Source organism: Lepidochelys kempii, chromosome 4 (genome assembly GCF_965140285.1).
Source record: "Lepidochelys kempii isolate rLepKem1 chromosome 4, rLepKem1.hap1, whole genome shotgun sequence".
NCBI classification, from domain to species: Eukaryota; Metazoa; Chordata; order Testudines; family Cheloniidae; genus Lepidochelys; species Lepidochelys kempii.
This window is the reverse complement of record NC_136383.1, coordinates 112,943,465-112,961,458: the sequence shown is the minus strand read 5'-3', so window position 1 is coordinate 112,961,458 and position 17,994 is coordinate 112,943,465. Positions and strand designations below refer to the sequence as shown.

General features: G+C 43.3%; 1 long non-coding RNA gene across 2 annotated transcripts in view; it reads right to left on the bottom strand.

Annotated features, from left to right (window-relative positions):
• Window positions 1–4,022: 4,022 nt before the first annotated feature.
• Window positions 4,023–17,994, bottom strand: part of LOC140910740 (uncharacterized) — a 227,340-nt gene continuing 213,368 nt past the window's right edge. For both annotated transcript variants that reach the window (XR_013635644.1, XR_012158710.1), the window contains exon 3: window positions 4,023–4,135. This is a non-coding gene — a long non-coding RNA (uncharacterized LOC140910740). The remainder of the gene's footprint in view (window positions 4,136–17,994) is intronic.

Below are 17,994 nucleotides of genomic sequence, written 5' to 3'. Positions count from 1 at the left end.
TGGTTTGGTTTTCAAAAAGAATGTCCCTCCATCACATTTTGGTCCTGGTTTACCTCTTTCCTTTCTAGTGCTCTGTATTCAGTACTAGAGCTGTGTAACCCTCAGTGAAAAAGCAGAACAATTAGTAATCAGAAATCTGTGGCTTTTGGTTCCAGTCATGTCTAAGGATTTGTTTTCAAAGTAAGTGTTTAATAAGTCAAGTCTTGATTCACCCCTTGTGGGGCCTGATGGGGGCAATACAATTTGCAGCCTCTCTGTCAGTGAGGACAGAATCACATAGAGGAGGGTCTGGGGGCATTCACCTTAAGGGAAAAACTTCAATTACTGACCTTAGCTGTACAGGAGCCTTGCTCATAGAAGCTGCTGTAGGGGATGCACTGAATTCAGTGCATCTTGATTACACTCCTGCACCCCAACCACAGCTGTACATTATGGGGACAGTGCTAGCTAGTTCTGTCCCTTCCCCCTGCCATCAGAACAGGGCAGACTTTTATCAGGATCTACCTACAGCCTTAGTCCTACTACTACCAGTGAATCCAGATCTCAGAATATAACAAAGAATAAACACAGTTTCAATCCTGCTCTCGCTGAAGTCAATGGCAAAGCTCCCATTGGCTGCAGTACTGTGGGATCAAGCCTAAAGTTTGCTGCAGGATTAAGGGCCTAGTCTTGTGTGCAGTGAAGTCAGTGGGAGTTTTGTCCTTGAATTCGATAAGAACAAAGTAAGAATCAAATATTGCACACTTCAGATTACAGCTCTGTCTGTCTGCAGTGGTGTCAGATGGAGTTATCTGACAACTTCAAGTTTTCTTTTAGAAAAGGGTGGTGTGTTAGATATACTGAAACTTGATGTTTGCAATATATCCTGCTTATACTAGATAGGATAAACAGACACCAGCTGTATACAAAGCATTTTGGAGTCTGGGGGCAATGTTCTCCTCCTCTCATTCAACCCCTATTAGCCATTGCTGTGACTTTCAGAGGTGAAAGAGGCAGCTAATTAATTTTAGTCTGTGAATTTAGAAAGCAAGAGAGGCTGCCCCCGTGTCCAACACTGCACTGTAGACTTCATTAACTCTTCATCCCTGGAAGTCACAGGTCAATTCCATATTGAAAAGTTGCTCCCACACATTTGGGTAATGCCCTTGCTACTAAATTGCAGTTAATAAATGACACAATGTAATATGTGCAAGAGGATGCATATCCTGGGAGGAGAAAGTATGGGACTCTGTGAAAAGATGAATATATTCAGATTCTACAACCCCAACATATTACACTGCCACATCATCTGTATAGAATAAAAAACAAGATAGATTCCCTCCCGCCCATACCCCCGGAGCTATCGATTGCTTTACAAATTTATGGTAAGGAGACTTTTTCCTCTGTAAACAATTCCGATAGACGTGAACTACATCTAAATGGCAGCATAAATTTAATTCATCTGTTTCAAGTGACATAACATATGTCACAAGTGCCCAGTTGCTAACCACAAGGAAGTATACTATCTACTGGAGTGCTATGCTTTATAGCTGTGCAAACTGTGTAGTTACCACGGAAGCATCTTGAAGTGTGTGCAGGCAAATATGTCTGGCAAACCCCTTTGGCATTTTTTTTCCTTCTGCAGATTGTTAAATTGTTTTCTGACAGAGAACTGGTGGGAAAATGCAGACTTGTGCACAATGAAATTATTATTTGCTGCAATCCTCCTTTATTTTTAAAAATGCCCTTTTCTAGACTAACAAGAGGCAACTTTCCCCCTCCTTTTTTCCATTTGTTGTTAACACAAGCCAGGCTCAGTAAAGGCCAGAAGGATGAACGTGCGGGAAACCCATTGTTGCTTCATAGAAATGCTGAGGTGTTCCCAGAGATCAGACTACATTTAGGCATCTTTGTGCAGACTATTCTTCTTTATTAGAGCAGTTATAACAGCATGGAGACTGACTGTGTAAACTGCTTCATCTATAGAGCAAAGGGCCCAGAATACAAATGGGTTTAGATTAGTCCGGTGGAGACACTTTCCTGGCAAACCTCAATTTGTGAGGCTAAATGACTGCATTTCCCACCATACAGAAACAGCAAATACTCAAATTCTATAATCATCAAGTAACAATTATTTCTATGATTTGCAACTACTTAGCTTACACTAAAGAAAGGTCCAAACCACAATCCCAAATCCAAGCAGCCCCAAACTTTAGCAGAGCTCACATACCAATCCCACATCCAGATCTAATTTTTCCCATCCACTATTCCTGTATTCTGAATGTTTTGAATCAAGACCCTGGATTCAAAATTCTGCTCCAAACTGTGGCATGATCAAAATTCTGATACATTTCCAAATTTTGCATATCTAAATAATAATACTTTTTAAAGTTATATCCTTTTGAAAGTCTGATGAATACGGTACATGTACAGTATGTTGACACCTAATAGCTGGGAATTGTAAAAAAAAAGTCTCATAAAACTGCTTTGAACATTTTAACATAAAAAGGTTTGCAGAAGACTATAACAAAAATTGAGAAGTAGAAGTTTCCTTCTGAAGACATGGTACTTGCACATTTAAAGGTCAAACAGACATCAAAAAAGTAAACTCTGCATTTAGCCATTTCTATACAATGGGAGCCCCAAAACAATTTATCAGCCAGTGATGACAAAAATGACTCCAAAGAATATATACAACCCTTTATATGGAACAGATGTTTTACCACTTATATGCTAGAGTCCTGAAATTTTTAGAATTACTAAGCCACTGAAGGAGCTGTGAGACCACTGTGTTTATTGCTCCTGGTGGACATAAAATCAAATAATGACTTGTTTGTCATTTTATTTTATAGAAAGTTTAATACTGTCTAGTCCAGAATAACTATGTTGATCTTTCAGACAAGACAAAACTGGTTCTGACCACTTCTGTTCATTGATATCCCTTGAGACTTTTGTGTGTGCGTAAGATTAGGGGGTATTACTATGTGGACTGAATCTCTATGCAGGTAGTCATATTTTGCCTATCTACATGCCCCTCTGCAACTTCCACAGAATATGGTTAGTTCCTCTCCTAATTTCTTGTGTAGTTTTGTTGTGCATTGTTTAAATAGCCTTCACCAACATGACACAGGACTGCAGACTACTGGCAACAGAAAATTTATCTGCAGTGACCAGGCATCCATTATCCCTGCTCCACAAAGGTTTCTGGAGCCAGCTGGCACAGCCTGAAAGAGGGCAGTGCTGGCTAGGCCATACAGAGGATATGCTGATTCAGCACAAATCCCAGGGATAGCCATAGTTTAAACACCAGCAGAAGCCTCAGGAGCAAATGTTGTTCTGGGGTGCACATTGTTCAGAGGGAGCAAATTTTGTGTCTCAAAAAGGCAGATGGGTCCTTTTGAGAAACACCTCAGAGATGCTACCAAATGACACCGATTTTTTTTGATGAGATATACAAGTTTGATGTATTAAGTATATTACATCAACGCTATTACCTTTGACTTTTGTAAGACATTTGACTTGGTTGTCCGCAACATTTTGATTCAAAATCTGGAATGATACAGGTTTTCCATGGCACATGTTAAATAGATTTAAAACTGGTCTCAATGTGATTGTAAAGTGGGAATCATCATCAAGCGGGTGTGTTTCTAGTGGGGTTCCTCAGGGATTGGTTCTTGGCCCAATGCTATTTAACTTTGTTATCAATGCCCTGGAAGTGAACATAAAATCACTACAGATAATGATTACGGATGGCCCGAAGATTGGGGGAGTGGTGAATAATGAAGAGGACAGGTCATTGGTACAGAGCAGGCTGGATCACGTGGTAAGTTGGGTGCAAGCAAACAATATGTGTGTTTTAATATGGTTAAATGTAAATGTATGCATCTAGGAACAAAGATTATAGGCCATCCTTACATGATGGGGGACTTCCTGGGAAGCACTGAGTATGAAAAAGATTTGGGGGCTATGCTGGGTAACCATATGAACATGAGCTCCCAGTGTGATACGTGGCCAAAAGGGCTATAGTGTGATCCTTGGATGCATCAACAGGGAACATCAAGTAGGAGTAGAAAGATTATTTTACCTCTGTATTTGGCACTGGTGCAATGGCTGCTGGAATACTGTGTTGAGTTCTGCGGTCCACAGTTCAAGAAGGCTGTTGATAAATTAGAGATGGTTCAGAGAAGAGCCAAAAGAATGATTAAGGGATTAGAAAACCTTCCTTATAGTGATAGACTGAATGTATTTATCTTAATAAAGAGAAGGTTAAGGAGTGACCTGATCACAGTCTAAGAACCAATGTAGGGAAAAAAACAGTCGCTTACCTACTCTGTAACTGTTGTTTTTTGAGTTGTGATGCAGACATGTATTCCATGTAGATGTGTGAGTACCCAGCACAGCAAAGCCAGATAACTTTGCCTAGTTGTGCCCATAGGGTTGGTGCTCACACCCTGGGGCCCTAGCTCCTTCCCTGGCTATCCTGCCCCGACCCCCTCAGTTCCTTCATACCAAATGTCAAGAGTACAGACTCTGATGCAGAGGGGATGGGTTGCAGAATACATGTCTGCATCACATCTCGAAGAAAAACCATTGCAGTACAAGTAAGTAACTGTATTTCTTCTTCGAGTAGATTCAGCCATGTATTCCATGTAGGTGACTCACGAGCAGTATTTGCAAGAGGTGGGGCTTGGAGTCTATTTAAACAAGAACTGCAGGATTACCTTCCCAAAGTCTGTATCTGATCTAGATGCAGTAGTAATGGCATAATGGTTTGTAAACATGAACAGAGGACCATGTGGCAGCCCTGCAAGTGTCCAGTATAGGAATGTCACTTAGAAACATCATCGATGTTGCGTGGGTCCTCCTGGAATGAGCTTATAGTGATGCTGCCTTTGGTGGGACACAACTGAGAGTATCAATTCAGGACAAATTGCTTGGAGCAGGGCAGTCACAGCCCCAGGCTGGGGGTCCTTTATTATTAAGGCACACCTAACCAGCCAAACAGAGAGAACCTTGGTTTTACCCCACTGGCTACCCAGAAGTCATATAAACAATTCCCTCAGACACCTCAGTTCCCTTGTATCACCACCAGCACCTCTCCTTATGGGGATGAATGGTTATGAAAACCAATACCCCAGTAAAAGAAAAAAGGTTCTCCCGATCCCAAAGGACCAAGCCCCAGACCCAGGTCACTATACAAGTCAGATCTTGCCCACAAATCACACTGTTGCCAATTCTTTAGAATCTAAAAGCTAAAGGTTTAGTCATAAAAAGAAAGAAATATAGATGAGAGCTAAAATTGGTCAAAGTAATCAATTACATATAGCAATGGCAAAGTTCTTAGTTCAGGCTTGTAGCAGTGATGGAATAAACCTCAGGTTCAAATCAAGTACATCCACAGCTTGGATGGAGTCAGTCAGTCCTTTGTTCAGAGCTTCAGTGTAGCAAAGTTCCTCCAGAGGTAAGAAGCAGGATTGAAGACAAAATGGAGGGGTTTCCAGGGCCAAACTATCTGGGGTGTCACCCCCAAGCGTAGCACAAGTTTGAAATACAGACAGTATAGAGCCAATACTTATAACTTTAAATACAGAAATGATACATGCATACAGACAGCATAATCATAACCAGCAAATCATAACCTTTTCATAGACACCTTCCTTGACCTTCTTTGTACAAGATTTGATGCCACTACAGGACCTTGGTTGCAACAATGATCTATACAGTCACAGTTCATGTCAATAACATCACAGAGCTCACACCCTTTGAGATGGCACAGCCTGAGCTACTTCATATACTGTCATGATACAGGAAATTATCCACCTGGAGATAGTCTGTGAAGAGATGGCTTGCCTCTTCATTCAGTCTGCATATGAAACAAACAGATGAGGTGAAGAATGGAAAGGTTTAGTCCTATCCAGGTAAAAAGCTAAACATTGCCTGACATCCAATGTATGAAGATGCTGCTCATCTGGGGCTAAATGTGGCTTAGGGAAGAACACTAGTAGTGTATAACTTGGTTTCTCAGTTTCATTTGAACCACTTTAGATACAAACTTAGGGTGCATCTGCAGGGTTACTTTGTCTTGGAAAATTTTGTGTAAGAAGGATCTGCCATGAAAGTCTGCAACTCTCACTCTCCTTGCAGATGTTATCGGCACAAGGAAAGCAGTTTTCTGACACCAGAAGGGAGAAAGAAGAAGTTGTTAAAGACTTGAACAGAGGTCCCATGAGAGCCACTAAGACAGTATTAGAGTCCCCACAAAAAACCCAGTTCTTTAAGTGAGTGGAGACAAGTGACTCCTTTCAAGAACCTCATGGTCACGGAGTTTGAAAACACCAACTTCCCACATATGGGTAGATGAAAGGCTGAAATTGCCACCAGATGCTCTGTCAATGAAATAAGTGCAAGACCAGAAGACTGAAGGTGTAATAGATACTTAAAGATGTCCTGGATACAAGCCATCTTTGGTTGAACTCCCTAGGATAACACACTCATCAATAACTGCTTCCACTTGGCCACATAGGGTGCTCTGGTGGATAGCTTTCTAATACGAAGCAAAATTTGCCAGATCATTCTGTACATCATTCCTCTTCCTCATCTAACCATGCAGCACCCATGCCATGAGATGCACATAGTTGAGCATTGGATGCAAAAAGGTGACCGTGTTGCTGAGTGAGGAGGTCAGGGTGAAAAGGAAAGTGAGGCTGAACAGGTAATATGAGGTGGTCAAAGAAGCAAGGGGCGCCTTAACGGGCTGCCAGTTCCTGGTGTAGGCAACATGGTCATGGCTACTGTCAAGAAGGGCAAGCCTGAGCTCAGGAAGAAGGTGCACCTGGCCGTGGTAATTCGGCAACGGAAATCGTACCGGAGAAAAGATGGGGTGTTCCTCTATTTTGAAGACAGTGCAGGAGTGATAGTAAATAACAAAGGGGAAATGAAAGGCTCAGCAATCACAGGCCCTGTGGCTAAGGAATGCACAGATCTGTGGCCCAGGATAGCTTCCAATGCTGGCAACATTGCATAAACCTGCTCCATCCTTGTTGTAAACATTGTCTCTGTCACTCTGGAGCAATGAGAATGAGCTTGGTACCATACAGTTTCTGCTTGAGTATGACCTGGAGGAAAATGATACAGGAGTGCTGATTCCCAGCTCAAGTGAAAAGCATTGGTCAGAGGGCCCAGACTCAGACCCCCTCAAGAGCAAACCTGATGGCATTTTTTGTTGACTCTCATGGCAAACAGGTTGACTGTTGGGATGCCCCAAACCGTAAATATGGACTGCAGAAGACCACTCATGATAAAGGGAGAAATTTCTGCTGAGGTGATGTGCCAGGTGATTCTGGATGCATCCAGTAAATGATCAGCCATGAGAGTAACATTTTCCCTGACATAAAACTGCCAGAACCTGACTGCCTCCTGACAATGCATGCTGAAGTGTGCTCCCCCATCTGTTCACAGAGTACATCACAGTGGTATTGTCGGTAAGGATGTACGCAATCAGGTCCCTGATGTGACCTTGGAGAGAAAGATATAACATGATCCAATGGCTGGAAGTTGAAACTAGACAAATTCAGACTGGGATAAGGCACACATTTGTAACAGTGACCGTTAATAATCATTGTGACAACTTACCAAGAGCTGTGGTGAATTCTCCATCCCTGGCAATTTTTAAATCAAGATTGGATTTTTTTAAAAGATATACTCTAGTTCAAAAGAAATTATTTTGGGGGAAGTTTTACAGCTTGTGTTATACAGGAGGTTATGCTCACAATGATCCCTTCTGGCCTTGAAATCTTTGAATCCACTGACATTTTCACACAAGGCAGGGAATCTCTTTTCATTTGAAAATGACTTTCATGATAGATTGATGAAAACAAGACTAAGAAACAAAAACTAAGCCTCTAAAAGAGCATGTGGGGCGGTGGGTGTTTCTTTCATGCAATAAGCTTCAGCAGCTCTGAGAAAAAAATGGCAGCTGTCTCTTAGCACAGGCGGAGTGCTCAGAAAAGTAAAGATGGGATATAGCAGAAAACAAAGGTGTAACAATTTCAAGTTACATATTCCACACAGACTTTAGAGGAGTGGTTCTCAACCTGCGGCCGGCGGGCCTCTTGAGGCCCAATTTGACAATTAGCTGCAGCCTATTTGACAGCCTCAGGGCCATACAGGTGATATATATTGTGTGGATGCGACCCACGTAACACATAGAGAGCTACATATGCAGTCCACAATGGTAAATAGGTTGAGAACCACTGCTTTAGAGAGAGCCATAGGGAGAGGAGGGGAAGCTATGTACAAAGACGGCTAAAAGCACATAAGAATACCACTACCACTTACGTTTCCTAAGCCAGAGTAGCAGTTACTCAGCTTTCCTCTTCACAAGAAAGAGGATGGAATCTCTAAAAGGAGGTAAGTGCCTAAATACTATTCAATTTCATTGGGAGTGGGGCACCTAAGTCCCTTTGGGCCCTTTGAAATCCCATCATTAATGTGCAACAAGCTGAAAAAGGAACATAGCTCCATGAAGTCCACTAGGGACAGTCTAATGTCAAGGAATTATGTGTAAGGTACTCAAATATTGTGATGATTGGCAGCAATATCAACCCTTAGATATGGATAGCAAATTTTTAAAATGTATTTCTCTCCTGTCTCCTCAAATAAGCAATGTTAAATATAAATTCCGCTATAATTGGGATTGAACTGTTTTGAGGGGCACAGCTAGCTTTTTGAACATCCTTTGGAACAAATGAGGCTCTGCACTCAGGGAAAAAAGTCTAAGGAAAAGTGAATCCACCAACCCAGCAGTAATAAGGTCATAAAACAGGGTTTGGGAGGAAGTTATAAAAGGTGTTGTGTGGGGTGGGTGAAGAAGCCTGTGTAAGCATACAGTAGGCCCTCTCACCTTAGCTGGCCTGTTGCTAGACTGGGCCAGAGTTACAAAGTTCAGCTCCAAACTCCTCTAAAATTAGGGTGAGAGTCTGGAGCCAGGGGTTCTGGTTCAGCCTATTGTCAGTTGCCAAATTTGGGTCTACTCCTGAAATTTCCCATAGTTAAGGTGTGTTTATACCCAGGGTTTTGGTTCAGGACCATCTCTGCCTTCCACTTGAGGTAAAGTGATCTCCCAAAACACCAAAAGCCCTGCCATGTCTCAGGGATTAACTAGCTGTTGAATTAGAATCCTCCACTACAGGTGCAATGTGTCAAAACCTGCATTTGTGCACACAGACAAAGATAAAGTTGTGATCATGGGCAGATCTGTTTTCCAAGCCATATCCCCCATCCCCCCAAAATTTTCTTTAGAACTTTATGACTTTTAAATAACAATCATGAGTAGAAAACACCTCTTATTGTCACTATTGAAAATAGCTTAATATTGTTACATGCATTTTACAGGAATAAATCGTTTGGTCACAACCCAGCATGAAACTGCAAAACTTGTACAGTTGATCTAATGTACCAAAAGCAGTTTAATTCTGTCCTTTATAGAAATGTACATTATAATTTTTTGCAATAACACAAACAATGATAGGCAATAAAAACCAATTTCTTCTAAAAATCTCCTAAAACAATTTGTGGATAGTACAGTATATATTAGGCATGGATAGATTTCTGTGACATTATATACCAGTATGATACAAGGATATAAATGTAAGAGCAATAATCCTGGCAAAGCAAGCATAACTGACATTGGAATACAAATAAAACCCTAAACCAGAACCCTGATATACTTTTTCTGCAATTAATAGTAAAAGAAAACATGTCTTGTATTATACATCTCTTTTCAGGTAATCTGAAAGCCACTGGCTGCAAGACTGATCCAAAGTTAATTGAAGGCCACTGCTCATTAGCGCCAAGTAACTGAAGATTTATTAAATCAAAAGTCTGAGTAAAGCTGATAAAATTCCCCTTAATATCTGATTTTTTCCCACTTTTTTTTTCTGACAATGGTAAAAAGGTAGGGATTGGGAAACCACAGTGCGTCGTCTACGATAATGGTAATATCTCACACAGAACTGTTCAATATCAAACTTATGGTTGGATCCTAAACTACCTATTCACCTTCCTTTGTCTTTAAGGAGAGGGGGGGTTTGTTTTTTTTGTTTTTTCTTGGCAGATGTATGCTCTAACAATAATTAGTATTTACATATATGTAGATTTTCAAAGCACTTTACAGACATTAAGGGTGGGATTTCAAAAGTGCTCAGCATTGGCCTAACTCTGCTCCCATTGAAATCAACGATAAAACTTCAGTTTTTGAAAATTTCACTGTAACTAAGGGCCTGATCCAACTCCCACTGAAGTTGGTGGAAAGACACCCAACAATTTGACAGCCGTGGGTACTGAGGCAGAGAAATGAAGTGGCGTGCCTAAAGCCATAGTAGCCTACAATTTCAGAGCTGGGCTTAGAATTCAGGAGTTGTTAGCTCCCAATCCTTAGACCACAATTCCTTTCTCTTATGTGTTATCAGTTCAGACAGAAAAATGAATTAAGGCAAATTATTTGGTTAACAACCTTAGTTCATAATTCAGGAAAACATAGAAGCATGTGGTGAAGTCCTTCCCTATTCAGAAAGGGCCAGATTTTAAAGGTGTTTAAGTGCCCAGAGCTACAGATGGGTATCTAGTGGGATTTTCAAAAGGGCCCAGGTACCTAACTTTCATTGAAACTGATGCCTACATGCTTTTGAAAAATCCCACTTGGGGCCAATCTGCATCTTTGGGTGCCTAAAGACTTCTAAAATATCTGGCATGTAAGCATTTATGCATGTGCTTAACTTCTAGCTTGTGTAAGTCCCACTGAAATGCTTTCCTGAACTGAGATATTTTCTTGAATTAGCGCCAACAGATGGTGTGAACTACTAGACAGATATATTTCCACATGTGGGCCTTGTTGATCATCAAAAGAAGGTGCTAATGGAATTAATACTGTTGTACATCCCAAAGTACGTGCTTAGCTCTAAACAAGGATTGCCAAGGATTGTTTTTGTACCCAGCTGATATCTGTTTTAAAAGAAGGCTCTATTTATGAAACAGCATCAGAAATTTTTAGGTAAGTTAGGAGGTCTTATAAGGTTTGCACTGATATTAACAAAAGGGCGACAGAATAGAACAAGTACATTTGCAACCAGATAGGTTGCATAAAGTTGGGGGTGATGTCAGTTGTTTACACCTTGGTAGCGGTGGTGTAGGTGTTGTGTAGCCAAAAGTCTTTAAAGGCTTTCAGTAAATAAAGAAAATATATTGTTAGAAGTGAATGTCTGCCTTAGTGAACAAGGTCCCATATGTTGGTGACCTGTAGTAACATGGCAAAAATTTGGAAAGATGTATGAGTCTCATGATTTATTAAAATTAATACATTTGTGGCATTTGACACACATCAAATCCATACTTGATATACTATATAACCAGTATAAGTAGGCTTTATATCTGATGTCAGTAAAACTTCCTAGCTGTGAATTTTATAGTAGTGTCTCAAACACATGGTACTTATCAATGTAATGGAACAGGATAATCATTGAAATAAGAGCAAGTAAAAGTCAAACAAATGAGCTGTTGAATTTTTGGATCATATTAAACCATGACTCAGGAAAGCATCTAAGCTAATCCCTATTCAGTAAACACGGAATTTAAGCACATAATTAGAAATAAGCATGTGGGTAAGTTCCCTTCTCAAGAAGGAATATTTTCCTGCGTCAGAAACGTAATTGGTAATTATTCAGGGTAACATTTTCAACAGCGCCTATGTGATTTAGTAGCCTATGTTCCGTTGAAAGTCAATAGTACTTAGGGTATGTCTACACTACGGAATAAGGTCGAATTTATAGAAGTCGGTTTTTTAGAAATCGGTTTTATATATTCGAGTGTGTGTGTCCCCACAGAAAATGCTCTAAGTGCATTAAGTGCATTAACTCGGCGGAGCGCTTCCACAGTACCGAGGCTAGAGTCGACTTCCGGAGCGTTGCACTGTGGGTAGCTATCCCACAGTTCCCGCAGTCTCCGCTGCCCATTGGAATTCTGGGTTGAGATCCCAATGCCTGATGGGGCTAAACATTATCGCGGGTGGTTCTGGGTACATATCATCAGGCCCCCATTCCCTCCCTCCCTCCGTGAAAGCAAGGGCAGACAATCATTTCGCGCCTTTTTTCCTGAGTTACCTGTGCAGACGCCATACCACTGCAAGCATGGAGCCCACTCAGGTAACTGTCACCCTATGTCTCCTGGGTGCTGGCAGACGCGGTACGGCATTGCTACACAGTAGCAGCAACCCCTTGCCTTGTGGCAGCAGACGGTACAGTACGACTGGTAGCCGTCATCATCATGTCTGAGGTGCTCCTGGTCGCCTCTGTGAGGTCGATCAGGAGCGCCTGGGCAGACATGGGCGCAGGGACTAAATTTGGAGTGACTTGACCAGGTCATTCTCTTTAGTCCTGCAGTCAGTCCTATTGAACCGTCTTATGGTGAGCGGGCAGGCGATATGGACTGCTAGCAGTCGTACTGTACCATCTTCTGCCGAGCAGCCATGAGATGTGGATGGCATGCAGTCCTTCTGCACCGTCTGCTGCCAGCCAAAGATGTAAAAGATAGATGGAGTGGGTCAAAACAAGAAATAGACCAGATTTGTTTTGTACTCATTTGCTTCCCCTCCTCCCCTGTCTAGGGGACTCATTCTTCTAGATCACACTGCAGTCACTTACAGAGAAGGTGCAGCGAGGTAAATCTAGCCATGTATCAATCAGAGGCCAGGCTAACCTTCTTGTTCCAATAAGGACAATAACTTAGGTGCACCATTTCTTATTGGAACCCTCCGTGCAGTCCTGCCTGAAATACTCCTTGATGTACAGGCACACCCTTTGTTGATTTTAGCTCCCTGAAGCCAACCCTGTAAGCCGTGTCGTCAGTCGCCCCTCCCTCTGTCAGAGCAACGGCAGACAATCGTTCCGCGCCTTTTTTCTGTGCGGACGCCATACCAAGGCAAGCATGGAGGCCGCTGAGCTCATTTTGGCAATTAGGAGCACATTAACCACCACACGCATTATCCAGCAGTATATGCAGCACCAGAACCTGGCAACGCGATACCGGGAGAGGAGGCGACGTCAGTGCGGTCCCGTGAGTGATCAGGACATGGACACAGATTTCTCTGAAAGCATGGGCCCTGACAATGCATGCATCATGGTGCTAATGGGGCAGGTTCATGCTGTGGAATGCGGATTCTGGGCTCGGGAAACAAGCACAGACTGGTGGGACCGCATAGTGTTGCAGGTCTGGGACGATTCCCAGTGGCTGCGAAACTTTCGCATGCGTAAGGGCACTTTCATGGAATTTTGTGACTTGCTTTCCCCTGCCCTGAGGCGCATGAATACCAAGATGAGAGCAGCCCTCACAGTTGAGAAGCGAGTGGCGATAGCCCTGTGGAAGCTTGCAACGCCAGACAGCTACCGGTCAGTTGGGAATCAATTTGGAGTGGGCAAATCTACTGTGGGGGCTGCTGTGATGCAAGTAGCCCACGCAATCAAAGATCTGCTGATATCAAGGGTAGTGACCCTGGGAAATGTGCAGGTCATAGTGGATGGCTTTGCTGCAATGGGATTCCCTAACTGTGGTGGGGCTATAGACGGAACCCATATCCCTATCTTGGCACCGGAGCACCAAGCCACCGAGTACATAAACCGCAAGGGGTACTTTTCGATAGTGCTGCAAGATCTGGTGGATCACAAGGGATGTTTCACCAATGTCAACGTGGGATGGCCGGGAAAGGTGCATGATGCTCGCATCTTCAGGAACTCTGGTCTGTTTCAAAAGCTGCAGGAAGGGACTTTATTCCCAGACCAGAAAATAACTGTTGGGAATGTTGAAATGCCTATATGTATCCTTGGGGACCCAGCCTACCCCTTAATGCCATGGCTCATGAAGCCGTACACAGGCAGCCTGGACAGTAGTCAGGAGCTGTTCAACTACAGGCTGAGCAAGTGCAGAATGGTGGTAGAATGTGCATTTGGACGTTTAAAGGCGCGCTGGCGCAGTTTACTGACTCGCTTAGACCTCAGCGAAACCAATATTCCCACTGTTATTACTGCTTGCTGTGTGCTCCACAATATCTGTGAGAGTAAGGGGGAGACGTTTATGGCGGGGTGGGAGGTTGAGGCAAACCGCCTGGCTGCTGGTTACGTGCAGCCAGACACTAGGGTGGTTAGAAGAGCACAGGAGGGCACGGTACGCATCAGAGAAGCTTTGAAAACCAGTTTCATGACTGGCCAGGCTACGGTGTGAAAGTTCTGTTTGTTTCTCCTTGATGAAACCCCCCGCCCCTTGGTTCACTCTACTTCCCTGTAAGCTAACCACCCACCCCTCCTCCCTTCAATCACCGCTTGCAGAGGCAATAAAGTCATTGTTGCTTCACATTCATGCATTCTTTATTCATTCATCACACAAATAGGGGGATGACTACCAAGGTAGCCCAGGAGGGGTGGTGGAGGAGGGAAGGAAAATGCTACACAGCACTTTAAGCACAGCACTTTAAAAGTTTACAACTTTAAAATTTATTGAATGACAGCCTTCTTTTTTTTTGGCAATCCTCTGTGGTGGAGTGGCTGGTTGGCCGGAGGCCCCCCCACCGCATTCTTGGGCGTCTGGCTGTGGAGGCTATGGAACTTGGGGAGGAGGGCGGTTGGTTACACAGGGGCTTTAGTGGCAGTCTGTGCTCCAGCTGCCTTTGCTGCAGCTCAACCATACACTGGAGCATACTGGTTTGGTCCTGCAGCAGCCTCAGCATTGAATCCTGCCTCCTCTCATCACGCTGCCGCCACATTTGAGCTTCAGCCCTGTCTTCAGCCCGCCACTTACTCTCTTCAGCCCGCCACCTCTCCTCCCGGTCATTTTGTGCTTTCCTGCACTCTGACATTATTTGCCTCCACACATTCGTCTGTGCTCTGTCAGTGTGGGAGGACAGCATGAGCTCGGAGAACATTTCATCGCGAGTGCGTTTTTTTTTCTTTCTAAGCTTCACTAGCCTCTGGGAAGGAGAAGATCCTGTGATCATTGAAACACATCCAGCTGGTGGAGAAAAAAAAAGGGACAGCGGTATTTAAAAAGACACATTTTATAAAACAGTGGCTACACTCTTTCAGGGTAAACCTTGCTGTTAACATTACATACATAGCACATGTGCTTTCGTTACAAGGTCGCATTTTGCCTCCTCCCACCGCGTGACTACCCCCTCAACCTTCCCCCCTCCCTGTGGCTAACAGCGGGGAACATTTCTGTTTAGCCACAGGCAAACAGCCCAGCAGGAATGGGCTCCTCTGAGTGTCCCCTGAAGAAAAGCACTCTATTTCAACCAGGTGACCATGAATTATATCTCACTCTCCTGAGGATAACACAGAGAGATAAAGAACGGATGTTGTTTGAACGCCAGCAAACATACACTGCAATGCTTTGTTCTACAATGATTCCCGAGTACGTGTTACTGGCCTGGAGTGGTAAAGTGTCCTACCATGAAGGACGCAATAAGGCTGCCCTCCCCAGAAACCTTTTGCAAAGGCTTTAGGACTACATCTAGGAGAACCGCAAATGCCAGGGCAAAGTAATCCTTTCACATGCTTGCTTTTAAACCATGTATAGTATTTTAAAAGGTACACTCACCAGAGGTCCCTTCTCTGCCTGCTGGGTCCAGGAGGCAGCCTTGGGTGGGTTCGGGGGGTACTGGCTCCAGGTCTAGGGTGAGAAACAGTTCCTGGCTGTCGGGAAAACCGGTTTCTCCGCTTGCTTGCTGTGAGCTATCTACAACCTCCTCCTCTTCATCATCATCTTCTTCGTCCCCAAAACCTGCTTCCGTATTGCCTCCATCTCCATTGAAGGAGTCAAACAACACGGCTGGGGTAGTGGTGGCTGAACCCCCTAAAATGGCATGCAGCTCATCATAGAAGCGGCATGTTTGGGGCTCTGACCCACAGCGGCTGTTCGCCTCTCTGGTTTTCTGGTAGGCTTGCCTCAGCTCCTTCAGTTTCACGCGGCACTGCTTCGGGTCCCTGTTATGGCCTCTGTCCTTCATGCCCTGGGAGATTTTCACAAAGGTTTTGGCATTTCGAAAACTGGAACGGAGTTCTGATAGCACAGATTCCTCTCCCCAAACAGCGATCAGATCCCGTACCTCCTGTTCGGTCCATGCTGGGGCTCTTTTGCGATTCTGGGACTCCATCATGGTCACCTGTGCTGATGAGCTCTGCATGGTCACCTGCAGCTTGCCACGCTGGCCAAACAGGAAATGAGATTCAAAAGTTCGCGGTTCTTTTCCTGTCTACCTGGCCAGTGCATCTGAGTTGAGAGTGCTGTCCAGAGCGGTCATAATGGAGCACTCTGGGATAGCTCCCGGAGGCCAATACCATCGAATTGTGTCCACAGTACCCCAAATTCGAGCCAGCAACGTCGATTTAAGCGCTAATCCACTTGTCAGGGGTGGAGTAAGGAAATCCATTTTAAGAGCCCTTTAAGTCGAAATAAAGGGCTTCATTGTGTGGACGGGTGCAGGTTTACATCGATTTAACGCTGCTAAATTCGACCTAACGTCCTCGTGTAGACCAGGGCTTAGACACTTTTGAAAATTGCATCCTCTCACATTTGTCTTTTTTTATGTTTGTCAGGAATTGGAATGTGTGTTGACACTACCTACGGCTGAGCTACCAAGGGGATCATCAATTGTATCCCTAAACTTCAATTACCACTACAGAAACTTGAAAAGTTTCAGATGGCAGGGGGTTAAAAATAGAACTATAGAGGATTTCAAGCATCACCCAGGGTGGAAATCCCTACCACATGCCGCACTACATTGCTCAATATCTCCATTAGCTGAACATACTCATCAGGCTGGCCAATGAAACCAAACAACTACAGAGAAATAGTCAACTCTTTCCTGGTGTCACATGCAAAAGTCACTATGTATCATCAGTCCCTTGAATGTCAACTATCTCTCGGTAGTTGTTTGGTTTCATTGGCCAGCCTCCTGGGTATGCTCAGCTAATGGAGGTATTGAGCAATGTAGTGCGGCATGCTGTATTCCACTGATTGTGATGTCACTCCTCCAGCTAATTGGTGCAATGTGTCCAAGGAAAATAGGAATAGGCTAGCACTTTCTATTTCCTCCTTCTTTTCGTTTTTTGATTATGAAGTTTGAATTATTCTCTCAAGAAACACAGTTGTTAGATTTCTAAGTTGCCTCTGGATTCTTTTGGTCTAACCATAATATTCTTTCCCACCCAGATGAGTGTGGTTATTAACAGCAACTAAGAATTAATAATAATTTGCACCATTCTTTACATCTCCAAAGCACTAAACAAACATTAATTCAGCGCCTCTGGCTCCTCTGATGCAAATAGATTGGCTGAGTCATACCTTCATATTTATAAACCATCACTTGTGTCCCAGTACATTTTGGCATAAACAAATCAGTTTTAAAGCCATTTTTCAAAAGGAAACATAGCATCTCCAAAGCACAGGTTTATGGTGTTCTAGAGACCTCTCAAAATGAAAGTTGCAACAACAAACTGACAGGACTCCTTTTTAAAAAGCACACAACGTAAGATTGGAATGTTACATAACATCCCGGAAAAGTTGCCTTACATTTAAATTGCTGAACAGAGATTGTCAGCCCTTACCTGATAAAAGTGACCTTAAAGGCAACCTTTTTTGCATATTATGCTACATTCCAACTTTCTGTAAAAGGATTTCCTTTCAGCCTTTTGTTGTACCCTTCATTTAATAAAGAAACCGAAACAACAGATAGCTGTGCTTTAGAGATGGTGCATTTCCTTTTACAAATGGCTTTAAAACTGATTTATTTTTATTCTGAAATGTCTGAGAACACTAGCGGCAGTTTATAACTGAAAAGATATGACTCAGAGAATCTATTAGCGTCACAAGGAACCTGAGCTTTTATGGAGAAATTGAAATTGACTTGTCTAATCCCTTTTCAATTCAGGGCCAGATCCTGATCTCAGACGTGCAATGTGTATAGTTGCATAA